Genomic DNA, 19,907 nt, shown 5'->3' on the forward strand with positions numbered 1-19,907 from the left:
AGAAGGAGGCAGAGCCGGCATGTTTTGGGTCCAGACTTGTCCAACTGAGAGCCTAAGTCCTTAGCCATGATGAAAAACCACCCAAAATACAGCTTGAGAAATAAAAGCTCATCAGGAGAATGCATGCTTCCAGTCCCTTGCCCCCCGAGAGCAGGAACCTGCCTGCCAGGAAGATAGCTGCCCAGCTAGCAACGGATATACCATTTCAAGTAAATTTAGCAAGGACATATAATACAGGATTCTTTTTCTTCTCATGATTTATCACTGCATCTGCTCCTTTGAAATGGAGCCCTTTCCAACTGGCAATGAGAGCAGTCTGGTTTCACAGTAATTCTTCTTCTTGGCTGCCAAAAGGCTAAGCAACTCAAACAGGGCTAACACAGTACTTATCAGTCTGCATTCTCCAACAGGCTCCTGCACCCCAGCCATCAGCAACACCTATGAGGAGTCAATTATGAAACACTTTCCAATCACGGAATACTCTTCCACCCAGTGTAGGAGCTCGGGGAAGGACAGAAGGTGGACCTCAGCCTGCCCACTGTCAACAGTACAGAGCTGAGTTACCGAAAAACCAAAGACCAACACCTTCCTAGCCCACTAATCCAAAAGCACTGCTCTCAGGGGTGACGAAAAGGCCTCCGGGTGGGGAGAAAGCCTCACTGAGGATGTGGGAAAACACAACCAAAAGAGAATCCCAAGAAAAAACTGTTCTCCTCAAGGGCTGAAATCCAACCTATTAGGGTGGTACAAAAGTCAGTGTAGTTGCTTTTGCCATTACTTTTTTTTTTTTTTTTTTGAGACAGAGTCTTACTCTATCGCCAGGCTGGAGTGCAGAGGCGTGATCTCGGCTCACTGCAACCTCTACCTCCCAGGTTCAAGCAATTCTCCTGCCTCAGCCTCCCGACTACTGGCACTCACCACCACGCCCAGCTAATTTTTGTATTTTCAGTAGAGATGGGGTTTCCCCAGGTTGGCCAGGATGGTCTCGATCTCTTGACCTCGTGATCCAGCCACCTGGCCTCCCAAAGTGCTTGGATTACAGGTTTGAGCCACGGAGCCTGGCCTGCCATTACTTTTAATGGCGAAAACCACAGTGACTTTTGCACCAACCCAATACTTTGCTTAGCACCATGTACAGTTCCAGCTACACAGCAGGTGCTCAGTAAGGTTCTGCTGATGAACGGTCCACCCAGTCACCGGAGCTTGTATGGACCCCGGAAGCTGGCTGGTTGGCAGGCCACACAAGGCGACCTCTAGGCCACTGCACACTGGGGCTCAGAGAATGGCAAGGCTCCAGCAGTCCAAAAGGAGAGCAATACCTCACAAAGATGACCGGAAAACTCGCAGAAAACATGCAAGGTCCCACCAAGGCACTCAGCCGGGTCACTTCCTCCTCTCCAGGGCAGAGCCTGCAGCTAAGGCTTTCAGATGCTGGCCCAACACACAGCTGGCAGAAGACTAACCTGGAACAGAGTCTGGGGTTTCTCCTCACCTGCCTGCCATCACTGCCGCGGAACCACAAAACACTGCAGTCGAGGCTCAGCACCATCTGAAAGGCCATCTAGGCCCAGTAGTCATCCCACACCTGCCTAACTATAGATGGCATGTCGACAGCGCCACCGACAAGCTGAGCAGCTTGCAATGTTCATTTCTCAAGGATCCAGCTTCTGTGTGGAAGACCAAAATCGGGCTGGCTGTGGTGGCTCATGCCTGCAATCCCAGCACTTTGGGAGGCTGAAGCAGGAGGACTGCTTTAGGAGGGGTTCAAAACCAGCCTGGGCAGCATGGCAAGACCCGTATCTCTACAAAAAATTGAAAAATTAGCCGGGCACAGTGACGCACACGTGTTGTCCCAGCCACCCATGAGGCCGAGGCTGCAGTGAGCCATGGTTGTGCCACTGCATTCCAGACTCTCTCTCAGAAAAAACCCATAGACAAAAACAGTTTCTCAGGGGCCGGGCATGGTGGCTCACAGCTGTAATCCCAGCACTTACGGAGGCCAAGGAGAGTGGACTGCAAGGTCAGGAGATCAACACCATCCTGACCAACAGGGTGAAACTCCATCTCTACTAAAAAAAAAAAAAATACAGCCGGGCGCGGTGGCTCAAGCCTGTAATCCCAGCACTTTGGGAGGCTGAGGCGGGTGGATCACGAGGTCAAGAGATCGAGACCATCCTGGTCAACATGGTGAAACCCTGTCTCTACTAAAAATACAAAAAATTAGCTGGGCATGGTGGCACGTGCCTGTAATCCCAGCTACTCAGGAGGCTGAGGCAGGAGAATTGCTTGAACCCAGGAGGCGGAGGTTGCGGTGAGCCGAGATCGCGCCATTGCACTCCAGCCTGGGTAACAAGAGTGAAACTCCGTCTCAAAAAAAAAAAAAAAAAAAAAAAAAAAATACAAAAATTAGCTGGGCATGGTGGTGGGCGCCAGTAGTCCCAGCTCCTCAGGAGGCTGAGGTAGGAGAATCGCTTGAACCCCGGAGATGGAGGTTGCAGTGAGCCGAGATCGTGCCATTGCACTCCGGCCTGGCGACAGAGAGAGACTTTGTCTCAAAAACAAAACAAAACAAACACAAAACACAATTTCTCTCCTGCCATGGTTCTCAATTGCTCCACCTTCTCAGCATTCTTCCAAGTTCCTAAGGGTAGTCCACATCTCTGCCCATCTCATTCACCTTCCCTCCAATGACAAAGAGCAGCGTCCCCCTATGCTTCTGACCCTGTTCTTACTAAAGCATGCTGCCTCCACACGGCTCCCTTCCCCGCCGTGATCCTCCCTCACCCCACTGAACTGTCTTCAGCAAGGACACGTCTTTCAACAACCAGTCCTGACCACTCCCCCTCCAACTAACTCCCTCTGCTCCCCTTGACAGCAAGACTCGCTGAAATGCTTTGTTCACAACTTTCTCTTCTCCCACTATCTTTGAACCTTCAACAAGTAGACCTTGTCCTCAGACCCCCACAGAAATGTCTCATCACGGTCATGAATGATTTCCATGCTGTCCAATCCAACGATCGGTTCTCAACTCTCCTTTTCCTCCATCTGTCTGGTCACAAGTCACAACTCCCCTCCCCTCCCCACCCCACTGGTCTCCAAGGCAAAAGGGCACTCTTCTCTGGGTCCTGCTGTGACCTTATAGCCCCTCTCTGCATCTTTTGCTGTCCCACACCATCCCCAGCCTCTGCATGTTGACACAGCCCTGAAATGGACTCAGTCTTTGATCTCTTTTCAAGGTGTATCTCCTTCTACATCAGTGGCTTTCAAACTTCTTAAACTATGATCTACAGCTTTAAAAAATGTTCTGTACTGTGATCTAAGACACAGCTATCTCTCTTTTTATATAAATGTAATTTTAAAAACATTTCACAGGACAAAATTCTCATATCAGTCAGCATAAAAGTAAATATTTTACAACAGCCCTTACTACTGAGATATTGTTTTCAATTCTATTTCATTTTTTGAAAACTGCTGGTGCCCAGTGTATTGCCTTCATGACCCACTAACGAGAAACAAGCCACCATGAAAGCTGTGCCATGGAGGATCCTCCCACCCCATGGCTTTATCCACACAGTATTGATAGATAATGGTGCCTTGATATTTATTTAGTCTCTCCTGCACTTGTATGACCAATCGCTTGTGACATTTCTACCTGGGTGTTTTACAGGCATCTCAAACTTAAAGCACTTGAGGTGACACTCCCACTGCCACTAGCCAGTGCCTGTCCTTCCCTGGTGACTTGCATCTCTGTAGACAGTACCACCAGCTGCCAAGATGCTCAACCCAAAACCCTGCCCATCTGCATTTGTCACAGCCCACGGTCCGTTCTTCAGAGAACTGTGTTCTACCTTCAAATGCAGCCAAATCCAACCACTTCTCACTGTACCTTCTCTATCATCCTCGTAAGACACCACCAGCTCTCACCTGCTCACTAAGTGAGCCTCCCTACTTCTGCTCCCTCCAACCCAGCCCCAGAATATTCCACAACGCAGCCATAGCATCCATTTAAAGCACACGTCAGACACATGACTGCTGCAACCCAGCCACAGGTCAGGTCCTGCCACTCTCCCCAGCACTCCTTAGGCCCAGCCAGACGTCTTCCTCCTGCTCACCAAGGCCTCCCCGGCTGGGGCTGCCCTGGCCCTCGCTCTTCAGGTCTTTGCTCACCTTATCAGAGACAGCTATGCTGATCACACCCAGGGAAGAACACCCTGCCCCTGCCCTATCACTCTCGACCTGCATCCTGTGGACACACTGTGTACACCGCACGTCCCTTCCGTCTATCTCCCCTGGCAGAGGTAAGCCCAGCTATGAGAAGGGAGTGAAGCATGAGCCACAGTGACTCCAGAGACTTCTCCCACCGAGGTGCCCATCCACAGAATGCCGCCCGCCTAGATGCACCTGCTTTGTCCTCTAGGACAAATCGGGAATTGGTCAAATGTCTTCACTAAATTTCCTTGGTTGATTCAGCCATGACTTCCCATCTCAGCCAGCATAAAAGCAAATATAAAATAATGGCTACAAGGCGCTATAAACATGTGATAAACATTTTGGTCTCAGGACTCCTTTATGCACTTCAAGCTACCGAGGACCAGAGTTCCAAGCTGCAGTGAGCTACCATCATGCCATTGCACTCTAGCCTGGGGGACAGAGAGACACCATTTCTTAAACAAAAAAAATTATTGAGGACCCAAAGACCTATCAAGATTTACTAAACGTAAAATTAAAACTCAGAAAACATGTCAACATTAATTCACTTTAAAATAACAACAATTAACATACCTTATGAAAAAAACCCAACACCCACAACAATTACTCTCTAAGACAGAAATTTAGTGAGAAGCGTGACAGTGTTCTAGATTTCTGCAAATCTCTTTAGCGCCTGGCAGCCAGATTCTCCCACCTGCTCTGTCTGCCGCAGCAGCGCGTATCACGAAGCCTCTAGAAAAGCCCACTGTACACACCTGGGCGAACGAGGGCGGAGAAGGCACATAATACCACTCAGTATGATCACAAAAACAGTTCTGACCTCGTGCAACCCCCATGAGACCTGCGCCCACACACACGCCTTCCCTCTGTCGCCTCCTTTCCTGCCGCCATCCGTACCGCCGCACCCGCCTCCCACGTTCCCCACCTAGCAGACACCCTCTCACCTCAGCCTTCGCATCTGCAGCTGTGTGTGTCTAAAAATGCTCTTCCCTCCGATCCATTCACTCAAGAATATTACTGAGCATCTCTTACACCAGAGCACTCTTCTATACTCCAGAAATAACACAGCAGTGAACAGAGGAAAACAAGCGCCGACTTCCAGGACACGAGCCTTCTGTGGAGCTGACACACATATTCAAACATCAGCTTCTCAAGGGGGACTTCCCTGGTCACTCCATTTAAATCTGCTCATCCTCTTTCCCTGGTTTTCTCCAAAGTATTTACCACAACTGGGCGTACTCCACGTTTTCGTTTTGTGTGTGTTTTTATTTTTTGAGACAAGGACGCACTCTGTTGCTCAGCTTGGAGTGCAGCGGCATAATCAGAGCTCACTGCAGCTTCCTGGGCTCCAGTGATGCTCCTGCCTCAGCCTCCTGAGTAGTGGGGCCCACAGGACACACCACCAAGCTCAGCTGATTGCTTTTACTTGTACGGATGGGGTCTCACCATGTTGCCCAGGCTAGTCTCCAACTCCTGGGCTTGAAGCAATCCTCTTGCCTTGGCCTCCCACCGGGATTATAGGGGTGAGCCACCGCACTGGGCCTCTAAATGTTATCTACTTAACAATCTATCTTCCTGCTACAATGTAAGCTCCAGGAGGGTGAGGATTTTTGCCATTTTGGTCAGGGTTTTGTCCTTGCACCGAGAACAGTCCCTGGACCACAACCAGTGGTGCACAGTGAGGGCCACTTGATGAACAAATGGCTATGTACATGAAATTCTCCAGGCAGCACTGTGTTAGGATGTGAGACAGAAGCTGTATCAAATGAAAATGAACTGTGCGTTTTCAGGCCACGGTGCCACCAAGTTGGGAGTCACAGAGATTGGGACCCCTACAAGGGAAGTCCAGATGGCTTCTGCCCATGGGGGAAGGTGCTTGCCTGGAGACCTGCCCTTTTCCCATGACAACGACCAGCCCTGGACCTGGCTCCCACAGGCTCTGCCCAGCAGGTCCCACAGCCAGCTCAGGACCTGTTCTTGCAGCAGGAGAGAGCATGCCAGGGGGACAGGACCTGGAGGCAGCTTTGTTTCAACAGCCAAATACTTTCCGTGTAACTATCCCCTATAAAAAGAAACTGGTTCCTAGAAAAGAACTGTGTGTCAGCAAACGCTACACAGCAGCCCCAGCCCACTTCCCCAGAGGCGAGTGAAGGACCCATAACATTTCTGATTCCAAGTTGCCTGTATAGCTAACATCTACATGAGAAAGCCACAAAGCTGCCACAAGCCTGGGGGTCAGACAAGGCAGCATTTCTTCATTTGAGGCAGAAGGACAGAGGGCTCAAAGAGTTTCTGTGCTTTTCACACTTGCTGGGCGGCAGGGGAGGCAGGTTGAGAGGGAAAGCTGCATATGAAACGCCAGCCTCAGGAGTGGGATGGGGGTGGGACATATCTGCAAGTCCCCAAAGTGAGGGCCAATGAGGCTGCACCTGCCCATCACCTCCACCCACGGGGAGGGCCCCAACACTGCCTTCTACAGTACCCCCACTGGTTCCCCTAGCCTGGCTCGGTATCTCGGGGCCTCAGCCTGTCCCCACCCTGCTAATGGCCCTCTTCCAGTCATCTTTTCACTCCCTCTCCAATCTGGCCTCTGTCTCCAACACTCCACTGAGGGCGACGGTGGCGTTCAAGTGAGATGGGCTCAGACATGTTCCAGTCCTATCTGGCTCACTCTCTGGCTGCGGCGCTTCCTGGAACCGCCCTCCCCGGCTGTGCTCCGCCCCAGCTTCTGCCCACTCTCCTCGCCAGCCTCCAGTCTCTCAGCTGCGATTCTGTCATCTGCTGCTCTGGTAAAATTGGATAGCCCTGGATTTTTATCATTCTGACTTGTTCTGGAGAGCCAAAGCTACCGAACGTCTCCATTTACCATCACACAGGTGCCTCCTCCCAAGGAGTCCACCCCGAAGAGTCAAACCTTAACCCACCAAATGGAAATCTGGGGTCATCTCAGACCCTTCTCTGTTCCCCACTCCTCAACCCAATCTGCGATTCTAACCCAGAACGTTCACCTCCCTAGCATGATCCTGGTAGAAGCCCGGAGATTCCTTGTGTGAAAGGAAAATGAATCTTGGCACCCCAAACTCACCCGAGGCTTTTATCCCAGAGGAAAAAGTCAAGCTGGGAAGTGGGCCGTGCGAACGCACTTCCATTCCAGTTCCTACCTAAGATGACTACAAAGCTGACTCCCTCACATTTCGCACACAAGGAAATTCCTGGCCTCAAGTAATCCACCAACCTTGGCCTCCCAAAGTGCTGGGATTACAGATGTGAGCCACTGCACTCAGCCAGCTGCCCCTTAATCATAACTTGCTCCAATACATCCTCCACAAGTGCCAGAGGGGTCTTTCGTAAGAGCCAATGTGACCCGTTACAGCCTCCGCTGACACTAGGAAACAATCCAAACCCTTAGCAAGGCTCAAAAAGCCCAACTTCTCTCACCACTATGAATAGATGCAACCCATTCTCTCAGGTTCCTGGGATGCACCAGGCTCTCACACGTTCCTCACCTCCGCGCCTCCTCACCTCTGCCTACAGGGCCCCTCCTCCATTTGAGACTGCAGCTCAGCATTGCGGACTTCACCGCAGCGACCCCGCCTACCCCAGCCCCAGGCAGCCAATCACCTTTTTCCCTGTGTTCCCTCCCACCTGAGTGCCAGCCTCCCCTTCAACATTCCTCACTTGCTCTGGAATTAAGTCCACAACTGCCTGCCCATCTGTGTTTGGCTCTGGTTAGCTAGAGGAATTCACGTTCATGCTTGCACGTAGTGCAGATGCTGGCAGATGCCAGGAAACAAGGGAAAAGATAAACAGAAGGCTCACCTGCGGCATAAGGGTCTAAAGTCACAGAGCTGTTGGTTTCTGTTCACATTCCAGGATGATCCTTACCTTCTTCAGACACTAAGTCACTGGCATTGTGATGCTGACGCTCCCAAGGGTTAGACAAGTTGAAGGGAAGACTCCTGCCCCCCAGGCTTCTGAGAGACGCCAATGGCTCCGGAAAGAAGAAACCAGGTGGAAGCGTATGCACTAGGGAGCAGGCACGGAACGCAGTGCTAGGACAGTAGGGTCGTTATTCTCCAATGAGGTGCCTGTGCAGGCTCAAAACCAAGCCATGTGTCTTGGTTCCAAGCCACAGAAGGGAATGAGGGCTAGCTAGCTCCAAGGCCACGGTTTTCTTCAACTATTTTCATGGAGAAAGTCTCAGTTGTTCTCTCCAAAGCAGAAATAAATCTAGACAACTGACCCTAAACCAACTCAGTGGAATGTCTTTTCCCCTGAAATTAGCTTAAGAGTGTGGGATTTAGGTGCAATTCATCAGTGGATCAAATGCTTCTCCAGGCCAGACCTCTCCCTCTGCTGACTCCCACTGAGCTCTGAGATGACCGCCAGCTACCTCTCTAACCACACCACCTCTATGGGAAGGCAACCCATTTGGCTGGAAATGAAACATTCAGGGAAAGAGAGTAACAAGCTTTCTTTCTCTGCTCCAGGATTACTGCAAATTCCCCAAGCTCAGGAAGGGCCTTCAAAGTCCACAGCCCACAACTTCTCCCCACTTATGCACCCCCGGCCCTAGGGGTGACCCAACCCTGTCGGGGACATACTGAACTATGGCCAAAACTGTGGTTTCTTTTCTTCCAAAGACCAGCTGCCAAAAACCAATTGCCATGACCTCTTTGGGCTCCAAAATTCCAACTGCTCCGGGCTCCAAGCCAGCAACCTACCACTTTTTTTTTTTTTTTTTTTTTTTTTACAGAAGACTTCTTAATCCTTACTCAAACTCAATTCAGCACCAATGAGATTGGCAAGTGTAGAGCCAGAAGGGCCTACTGGCTCCATTCTACATTTACCCTGGCCTAAGATGCCAGCACCTGATGGCCAAAAGGTCCAGGCCACCTTCTGGTACCTGCTGGGGCCCCGTGGCAGTCTCAGGTTCTGAGCTGAGCTTTGCCCACCCCTTGATTTTCTAAAGCACTTGTCTAGTCTGCTGCAGGCACAGGACTACTGCTCACTGGCCTGCTCACTCTGGGATACATAGTCTTTGGCTTGCTCCAAAGACTGAAACCTAAAATTTGAATCATCCCAAGTGTACCCTAAGGGATGTTTGAATGTGTTACTGCTGTGACCCTCTCACCAACTGCAGCTTACAAGAGTCTAACTCCAGGGAAGCCATCTGTATCAGTCCGTTCTCATGCTGCTATTAAAGACATACCTGAGACTGGGTAATTTATAACGGAAAGAGGTTTAATTGATTCACAGTTCAGCATGACTGAGGAGGCCTCAAGAAACTTATGATCATGGTGGAAGGGGAAGCAAACAGGTCCTTCTTCACATGGTGGCAACAAGGAGAAGTGCAGAGTGAAGGAGGAGAAAAGCCCCTTATAAAACCACCAGATCGGGGCTGGGTGCAGTGGCTCATGCCTGTAATCCCATCACCTTGGGAGGCCAAGGTAGGCGGATCACGAGGTCAAGAGATTGAGAGCATCCTGGCCAACATGGTGAAACCCCGTCTCTACTAAAAATACAAAAATTAGCCAGGTGTGGTGGCACATGACTGCAGTCCCAGCTACTTGGGAGGCTGCCAGAGGACCCCGTGAGCCCTCTCACAAATCCTGGACAGCTGTGTCTACAGCCAAGCACCACACTCAGGAGCCCAACTCACCAGGCACAGCCAGTTCATCAGGCAGGTCTCACCCCCTGGACCAATTCAGGCACAGATTAAACTTACCACCTCGAGAAACACCACTCACTGGGGCAAGGAAAAGCCAACGCACTCTGTTCAACTAAAATAAATACTTGGTCTAGATACAGGTTGGGCATCTCAAATCTGGAAATCCAAAACTGGAAAATTCCAAAATCTGAATGTTTTTGAGCATCAACATGACACTCAAAGGCAACACTCAATGGGGCACTTCTGATTTTAGATTTTCAAATTAGGGATGCTCAACTGGTAGGTATAATGCAAATATTCCAAAATCTGAAAAAATCTGAAATCCAAAGCACATCTGTGCCAAGCATTTCAGAAGAGATACTCAACCTGTGGGAAACACCATGGATGTACAGATTTTGTTAAAGGGCCTTAATTAAGCAACCTTGTATTTCAGAAGACATCCAACCAGCAGCCCCAGAGCACCTCAAGCCACAGTGTGAGGACAGCAGGCATTTCACATATATTACCGCAGGATGACAGAGGAACATGCCCACGACGGTGCAGTGCTGTGACCTTCCTTCCTCAGGGCAACTTAACCCACCATGCACAGTAAGCTTCCAGCCCTACTGGCAACAGCAAATCTGTGTACAAACAAACTGGTATGTGACAAGAGCTGACACGTGGTAGTGAAGGCAGACAAGACCTTCACCATCATGGAAGCCACAGCTCTGGAAGAGAAGATCACTAACAATCAAATATTGAAACAAACTTGCTTTCTACCACTGCAAGCATAAAAGGCATTTGGGACAAAGGCAGGGAAAGTGTGTTACCTGATTTTCAATCATCTAGATAATTTTAGGAAGAAAATAGTAGAGAGTAAAAGGCTAGAGTGCAAAGACAACTGAAGTCACTCTTCAACCACAGATGCAACCTCCTCCCCTACTTCAGATGGAACACGAGACTGAAGTTTCACCAAAGTTCCCTGCTTACCCCTGTGAAACGGTTTGGATGCCTGTCCCCTCCAAATCTCATGTTGAAATGTGACTCCTAATGCTGGAGGTGGGGCCTGGTGGGAGGGGAATGGATCACAGGTGTGGATCCCTGAAGAGTGATTTAGGGCCGTCCTTGGTGATGAGTGAGTCCTTGCTCAGTTAGTTCACGTGAGATCCGGCTGTCTAAAAGCCTGAGCCCTTGCTGCCTTGCTCTCTTGCTCTTGTTCTCGCCAGGTGACATGCCAGTTCCCCATCACTTTCTGCCACGATTGGAAGTTTCCTGAGGCCCCACCAAAGCAGATGCTGGCACCATGCTTCCCATACAGCCTGCAGAACCATGAGCCAATTAAACTGCTTTTGTTTTCCTTTTTTTTTTAAATTTTTTTGAGACAGAGTCTTCCTCTGTCACCCAGGCTGGAGTGCAGTGGTACAATCTCACCTTGGTGCAACCTCTGCCTCCTGGGTTCAAGCAATTCTCCTGCCTTAGCCTCCTGAGTAGTTGGGATTACAGGCTTGTGCACCACTATACTTGGCTAATTTTGTATTTTTATTAGAGATGGGGTTTCACTATGTTGGTCAGGTTGGTCTCGAACTCATGACCTCAAAACGATCCACCTGCATAGGCCTCCCAACGTGCTGGGATTACAGGTATGAGTCGTCGTGCCTGGCTAAACTGCTTTTCTTTATAAATTACCCATCTCCAGTATTTCTTTATAACAACACAACAATGGCCTAACACACCCTGCAAACTGGATGTCAACAGAGCAATGAAACTGACCAAATAGCAACGGCGGGGGGCCGGGGAGGGTGAGGGGGAAAGAGTTATGGGATCTGAATAAGCCCCAAACTGGACATTGGCCTCTGGATCCTGGAGAGCTACCCTCGGGCCAGAAACCGAAATGGGCTTGGCTCATTCCTGGTAAATATTCCAACCACGCTAGGTGCCAAGCACCTGGGAGAGCAAGGGGAGGGGAGCCAGGTGAGAGCCACAAGCTGTACCAAGTTCCTGACTTCAGGACCTCTGGAGGGCTTGGCCAGGAAGCCAAAGCACTCACAGCAGGGCTTCTGGCTGCCCCAAAAGCACCACCAGGCCAGAAAACCATACTGTGCTCAGGACTGGAAGGCATGTTTTTTTACACCACTTGATTGCAGTATAACTTACAGACAGCTTAAGAGTCACCTGTTTTCAGTGCACGATCCGTAACTTTTAGTCAATGTGCCAACTTGTGCACCCACCACCATCATCTAGCATGAGAACATCTTCACCACCCTGAGGATGTTTAATTAACTCCCAAACCTGAAGACAACTATAATTCAGTCAGTTTTATGAGGCTGATGAACGTCAAAAAAGAAGTTGGTATCTACTTGTTGTTGCTGCCAATTCAGCAACACGAAGGGAGCTCGGAGCAGGCAGAAAGCTGAGGAGGTCGGTTATCCTGCCTCTGCCCGAAAAGCACTCAACTAGGCTTGGCTGGAGGACCTGGAAACTTAGACAATTTTTTTTTTTAAAAGTAACTATTACTTAAAAATAATAGTTTTTAAGTAATAGTTTTAAGTAATAATATTACTTAAAAAGAATAGTGTGCTTCCCAAACTAGAATGAAGGCCCCCTTCATCTGCCCATGCTCTCCGGGCCCCCTCCTTCCGCCGTGCCTCAGCAGTACCACTGCGCAGATCTCTCTTATTATGACAGACCTCAGTGCTGCAGACAGGGAATCAAAGACCTTTCCACTACATCCTCAAACAGGCACTGTCCCTTCCTCCTGACAGCTAGATGCTTGCAAAACTACTGTATAAAATGAGGGGTTGTGAGTCCCAAACCCAGCAATTTTCTAAATCACTGATCAGAGAAATAAATTTTATGAAAAAAATGCCTTGACCTTGGAAAACATAAACACACAGGCCTTTTAACTGATGGTACCCATGGGACCATTAGGCCTTACAGATACCTTTCACCCTGACCGCGAGGCTGGCCAAAGCGCTCAATGTTTCTTCATATGTAGAACATGAGCAAAGACGCAACGAAGGAACGGTGGAATCAACAAAGCAGGAATGAAGACTGAAGGTCTACAAGTTGCCGATACACAATCCAACCTAGAAACACCTTTCCCTGAGTCCATTTCACCATCCTCAGCCCTGGCATTCCAGGATGTCTGTGCCCTCCCAACCACAGCCCGGCCTGGAAAACGAATACCCCAAGGGATCAGTGTGAATGCCCAAAGCCAAGCTGGCGGAGAACAAAGGATTATACAGCTGAACTCTCCTGCCCTGGTTCCTCTCTGCGTGCTCCTCCGGCTTCCTGGGCCACTTCCTAAGGAGACAGGGCTCCCAGGGCTCTCCCCTTGGCCCTTTTTCATTCTATTTCATCCCAGCACCATCTTTGTAACTGTCCCCTGGACTTCTCCATCAGAATATGCCAGGGCGCCTCCAACTCAGGTTACTCAAAAGAGAGCCCCATCTTCCCTCCCAAATGTTTGTCTCCCCCTGAATTGCAACTCCAGTAAAACTGCCAAGTACCTAAGTCAGGACTGCCCACTGCAGAAGGTGGGGTGCGTGGGCGTGCAGGTGACTGTACTCTGTTAAGTACGGTGGGGAGGCAGCACTGTGCAGGTGCATTTCCATTTGTTCTCCCTAAATTCCTCCCCCATTTATTCCTTCCTTCCTAACGGCACTGCACTGGACTTCATTATCTCCACCTGGACGCCTGCAGCAGTCTCCTAAATGTCCACCCTTTCTCAAGGTAGTTTTGGTTTATTTTCTTATTGTGTTAAGATACATGTAAGTTTTTAGCCATTTTAATTGTACAATTCCGCAGTATTAAATCCCTTCACAATATTGCACAGCCATTGCCGCTGTCTATCTCCAGAACTTTTCTGTCATCCCCAGCAGAAACTCTGTACCCATTAAACACTGGACCCCCATTTCCCCCTCCCTCAGCCCATGCTAATCACCATTCTACTCTGTCTTTATGAATCTGTCTATTCCAGGTACCTCAGGTAAGGAGAATCATATATTTGTCCCTCTGTGTCTGGCTTATTTCACTTAGTGTAAGGGCTTCAAGGTTCATCCACATTGTAACATACACCATGACCTCATTCCTTTTTACGGCTGAATAATAATTCCACACTGTATTTAGTTTCTCCATTCACCCATCAATGGGAGAGAGGCTGTTTCCACCTTTTGACTACTGTGTATAATGCTGAACATGGAGACACAAACACACCCTGCTCCAGTGTGCAAGTCCCATGGAGATACTATGTTTCTTCCAAAGTGATCTTTCTAAACAAATCTACTTATGCCACCTCCCTGTTCACACTCTGAAAGACACCAATTCCCTGCCAGGCTAACCTTGGCTGCAGGTCCTGCTTCACCTCCACTCTCCTGGCCTTAACCTCCCAACACCCCGGTGCTCAGCCCCCCACATCTCCCTGCTGCTCCCTCAGCCCCCTACATCTGCCTGATACTCCAGGAACACCCATGTTCTTCCCAGCACAGTATGTTTGCACATACAATTTGTTTCACACACTTCCCCCACCTGTGCACCCACTTCTCTGAACCTCTCCTTGTCCTCTGTCTTCTATGAACTAAGGCAGATGACAAACATGAACCTACTCATCCATCAAGGCTTTCGGGTCGCATCTCCAAGCCCTCCCCAGAACAACTCTGCCCTTTCCTTCTTCCTACACACAGATCTCACCTCTGCTCTCCAAGCACCTCCTAGCAGATGCTGGGCTCCTGGAAGACAGCAAGTGTCTCTCTGTCTGGTTTCTATTCCCAGCATTTAGCAGTGCCAGACCTACAACAAACACTCAGATCTTTAGGGACTGAATTAAAGGTTTGGCTTCTGAGTGTATACTCTGAGCACTCGAGATAAATTAGGGTTTTATTTACATGTGTCTTGACATAGTTGACTATATGCAGTACGGTGTGGTGAACACATTCACCCGCTGCAGGAACACTACTCGATGTGAGGAACAGTACTGTTAGAAACACCTGTCTGCATGCGTCTTCGTGCAGTGCGTGAGATGTATCTGGTGTGGTGAACACGTTTACTCACTGAACTAAGACTACTGTGATTCACATGTGCAAGGAGCATTTAAGAAACATCTTGGCCGGGCGCGGTGGCTCAAGCCTGTAATCCCAGCACTTTGGGAGGCCGAGGCGGGTGGATCACGAGGTCGAGAGATCGAGACCAACCTGGTCAACATGGTGAAACCCCGTCTCTACTAAAAATACAAAAAAAAATAGCTGGGCATGGTGGCGCGTGCCTGTAATCCCAGCTACTCAGGAGGCTGAGGCAGGAGAATTGCCTGAACCCAGGAGGCGGAGGTTGCGGTGAGCCGAGATCGCGCCATTGCACTCCAGCCTGGGTAACAAGAGCGAAACTCCGTCTCAAAAAAAAAAAAAAAAAAAAAAAAAAAAGAAACATCTTATAAAGGTGACTTTACATAACACAGTACATGCACCACACTGCCCTGATACGATGAAAACCAGAACTCTTAGAAAGACATTTCATACTGTTCTTTATGTGCACCACAGGGAGGCGAGCACAGTCACTGTAATGACATTACCCTGATGCGACAAATGACTGGCACTCTCAGAACTTTTTCTTTTCTCTTCTGGAAAGAAAGGGTCTTCCTCTGTCTGCCAGGCCAGAGTGTAGTGCCGCCATCACAGCTAACTGTAACCCCAAACTCCGTGGCTCAAGCGATCCCCCCTACCTCAGCCTCCCCCATAGCTGGAACCACAGATGCGCACCACCACGCCTGGTTAATTTTTTTTTTTTCATGGAGGTACAGTCTAGTTCTGTTGCACAGGCTGATCTCAAACTCCTGGCCTCAAGCCATCCTCCTGTACTGGTCTCTCTAAGTGCTGGGACTAACAGGCATGGATACCATGCCCAGCCTCCAATATTTTGTTTTTAAAACCATGTGTAAGTTGGGTTATTTAACTTTCGATTCCTGAAAAAAGACCAATAAGTAACAACATTTTTTCCAAAGGCTTCTCTCTGTAAGCAAGCCTGAAACCCATCTGTGTTGTACTTCATTTTTCTTTTTTCTTTTTTCTTTTTTTTACATGGTCTTACTCTGTTGCCCAAGCTGGAGTGCAGTGGCACAATCTCAGCTCACTGCTACCTCCGCCTCCCGGGTTCAAGCGATTCTCCTGCCTCAGCCTCCCAAGTAGCTGGGATTACAGGCATGCGCCACCATGCCCGGCTAATTTTTGTATTTTTAGTAGAGATGGGGTTTTGCCTGTTGCCAAGACTGGTCTCGAACTCCTGACCTCAGGTGATCCACCTGCATTGGTCTCCGAAAGTGCAAGGATTACAAGTGCGAGCCACCATACTCAGTCTCTGTGCTCTATTTCAGAAGGAACACACCTCTTTAAAGCAGAAGGGCTATGTGTAACCAAGAAAACGCTCATATTTGGAATGCAGAGTTGTTCTGTATAAACCGACACCAAAGGAAAAACAGGCAGAAGATTTGGTCAGGCATATCACAAAAGAGGATGCTCAAATCACCAAGGCATGTGAACAGGTGTCCCACATATTAGTCACCAGGAAGGCCATCAAAACCACATGAGATCCTATTACCCATCAGAATGACTACAATTAAAGACTGACAATGCCACAAGTAGCGAAGGAAAGGGAACAACTGGAACTCTTGACAACGTGGATGTGAACGCGTACAACCACTAAGCAGAATTGTTCAGCAGCGGTTCTTAAAGCTACACACACATCTACCCTAAAACTCAGCAGTTGTGTTCTTGGGGATCCTGCAACAGAAATGAATGTCTGTGTTAGCCAAAAGACAAGTATAAGAATGTTCATTGCAGCTTTATTCATAAGACTCCAAAAACTGGAAACATTCAAATGACCAACAGCAGCAAAATGATAAAGAAGGTGCAGTTACAGTCAGGCAACGGAATACCACACCGCGGGAAGGAGGAACGGACGCCTGCAGCACGCGGCCACACCGAGGAGACTCGGACTAGCACCACTCCGCGGGAAGGAGGAACGGACGACTGCAGCACGCCGCCACACCGAGGAGACTCGGACTAGCACCACACCGCGGGAAGGAGGAACGGACGACTGCAGCACGCGGCCACACCGAGGAGACTCGGACTAGCACCACACCGCGGGAAGGAGGAACGGACGACTGCAGCACGTGGCCACACCGAGGAGACTCGGACTAGCACCACCCCGCGGGAAGCAGGAACGGAGGACTGCAGCACGCGGCCACACCGAGGAGACTCGGACTAGCACCACCCCGCGGGAAGCAGGAACGGACGACTGCAGCACGCGGCCACACCGAGGAGACTCGGACTAGCACCACACCGCGGGAAGGAGGAACGGACGCCTGCAGCACGCGGCCACACCGAGGAGACTCGGACTAGCACCACCCCGCGGGAAGGAGGAACGGACGCCTGCAGCACGCGGCCACACCGAGGAGACTCGGACTAGCACCACCCCGCGGGAAGCAGGAACGGACGACTGCAGCACGCGGCCACACGGAGGAAACTCGGACTAGCACCACCCCGCGGGAAGGAGGAACGGACGACTGCAGCACGCGGCCACACCGAGGAGACTCAGACTAGCACCACCCCGCGGGAAGGAGGAACGGACGACTGCAGCACGCGGCCACACCGAGGAGACTCGGACTAGCACCACCCCGCGGGAAGGAGGAACGGACGACTGCAGCACACAGCCACACCAACGAATCTCAGACTAGTTGTACTGGGAAAAGAAGGCAGACATGCGGAAGAAAATACCGTATGACTCCATGTACACAGACAGGAACAAACAAAGCTCACATCTATGGTACAGAAGTTGGCTCAGATAGTGGCTACCTGGGATAAGACGGGACTTGGGACCCTGCTCTGGACAGTGGTGCTGTGTCAGCTTGGTTAAGCTGGGAACTATGTTTCCCAGGGCCCCCAGTTAGAGTCTGAGTTAGAACTGGCCAAGCCAGGAAGTTCTGTAAAGCCTGAAAGGCAAACTGAAGCAGTGGCCATGACGTGAAGGACAGACACGGGCACCTGGAGGTTCCAGCCTGCCCTGCCCTCCACACTGCGGCCAGCACCCCTTTCTCACGCTGACCCTGCTGACCAACCACAGGCCCCAGGCCTGCCACCAGTCACTGGGCCATGGACCCAACCGGACAGCAGCTCCCCAGAGGCAGTACCTCCCCACACACTCCCCTCCTGCGGCTCCACCTGCGCAACAGACTGGGTTCTGGGCGTCCCTGTGGGCTTGGGCGCATCCAACCACACCAGTACTTCAGGCAACTGGCGACTGACTCCTCTCTGACCTCCCGACATCTGGACCCCCACACCCTCTGGTCCCCCAACCTGTGGAGATTCTAATTCCAGCAATAAGTTCCTTATCCCTAACTCCCCTGACTGAACCCTGCTGGGCACCAGACAGAAGTTCATATATATACAAATTCAAGTTGCACACTCAAGCTTTGTGCACTTTATAAAATGTATGTTATATCACCATTTGAAAAAAAAAAAAAACGAAACACAAAGCCCCACAAGGGCATCGCATGAGTGGTGTGAGAAAACCGTGATCTGAGGGGCCCAGCAGCCTGCGCATGGAATCTGCACCAGGCTTCACATGCTAAGGAAGAACCACACAACAGTGCTTGGCATCAGATCTGGCAGACAGCTGGGAGCCCAAAGGGGTGTGGCTGCTGACCAGGGCCAAGGTTGTGTGCTATATAAATAGTCGACCGGACACATGCTCCCTGCCTGGCAAGCTACCAGCAAGCTACCAACTCCATGGAACGAAGTCCAGAGAGACTTGTCCCTTCTGAAGGGACAGACTCAGCAAATTCAGTGTGCACCCTGAATGCAAGTTAAGTAGGGCATCCCTAAATGGGCAGAAAGGGACGTGTGGAGGAAGGGCAGCGATGAGTCACAGATCCAGCCTGTGGCATTGAGCACCCGCACCAGCAGGGTTCTTGGATACCCTTCTCAGATGCACACGCGCCTCTGCACGAGAAGAGGCCAATGAGGTGTACACCTGAGCATCCCCAGAGCAGCTTCATGTCAGGCAGGAGACCCCCGTGTCCTGCCACCTTTCACTCCATTTGGTACATTATTTACCGAGTGCATAGTGTATGTCAGGCCCTGTGCTTGCAATTAAACTTACAGTGGTGAATGGAAAGCCAGCGCCTGCCCCTGTGGAGCTTACCGTCCAGTGGAGAATACAGACAATAAACAAGTGAGCAAGCAAGCACATAATGACAACACGTGGGTACGGGGAAGGACAGGCACAGGTGACGGTGACTTAGAACAGCAGGAGAGGCCCCAAGTCAGGGAAGCTTTCTGAGTAGCTTAAAGCAGAGAACTGCAGGACAAGAAGCAACAGCACGTGCTCGGTCTTCACTCCTCTGCTGGGATTCCTCTCTGATGCCACCTTCCTCTGCAAGAGCACGGTGACGTCTACCCATATGTCCCCAACCCCACCACGCATGCAGGCAGCACTTCATGTTTCTCCATGTACTTCCACGCAGATTATCCTACTTACAACTTCTAGTTCTGTGAGTCTAGAAGGCAGAGGCTGACGTCTCCTCTCGAGATGCAGAAACGGAAGTTTCTCTCAAGGCAGAGGGAACAACATCCTGAGTCACACGGCAAGCTACCCACGGCACCTGATTAAATGGCGGCTCGCCTGCATGGTCTCTTCTTCTTTCCATCACTACTGCTTTTAAGTAGGCCAAAGAAATACTCCCTGTTTGTTCTATCATCGGTCCTTCCGAGGACCTGTCAATTCTCCAAGGACGTTATTTTAAATTGGATAATGGCGAACTAGCCTTTTCCCCCCATCAACTTCAGTCCTATACTGATTTTTTAAAAACTGGATTGCTATCAAAGACAGATTGCTGACTTCACCATATCTCAAACTAACTTCTATCCTGACACCTGCAAAGTTTAATTATTCTCCCATAACCAGTTTACGTCACTGTCTCCCCAGATTCATGAGTTCCTCAGAGTGAGGACTATGTCTTATTTTCAGCACTAAAGCCATCAGGATATGAATAAAGCCAACC

The 19,907-nt window shown here is 50.1% G+C and overlaps 1 protein-coding gene across 20 annotated transcripts in view; it reads right to left on the minus strand.

Moving 5' to 3' along the window:
* Positions 1–19,907, minus strand: part of MICAL3 (microtubule associated monooxygenase, calponin and LIM domain containing 3) — a 296,358-nt gene that overhangs the window by 131,338 nt on the left and 145,113 nt on the right. Inside the window, exon 1 of one of the 20 annotated variants that reach the window (XM_074391093.1) lies at positions 7,732–15,181. The exons of the other annotated variants lie outside the window; for them this stretch is intronic. The gene's annotated coding sequence lies outside the window, so the exon portion shown is untranslated. Of the gene's footprint in view, positions 1–7,731; positions 15,182–19,907 lie in introns of those variants that run through there. 20 annotated transcript variants of the gene reach the window in all.

The sequence above is a fragment of the Saimiri boliviensis genome, chromosome 21, assembly GCF_048565385.1.
Source record: "Saimiri boliviensis isolate mSaiBol1 chromosome 21, mSaiBol1.pri, whole genome shotgun sequence".
NCBI lineage: Eukaryota > Metazoa > Chordata > Mammalia > Primates > Cebidae > Saimiri > Saimiri boliviensis.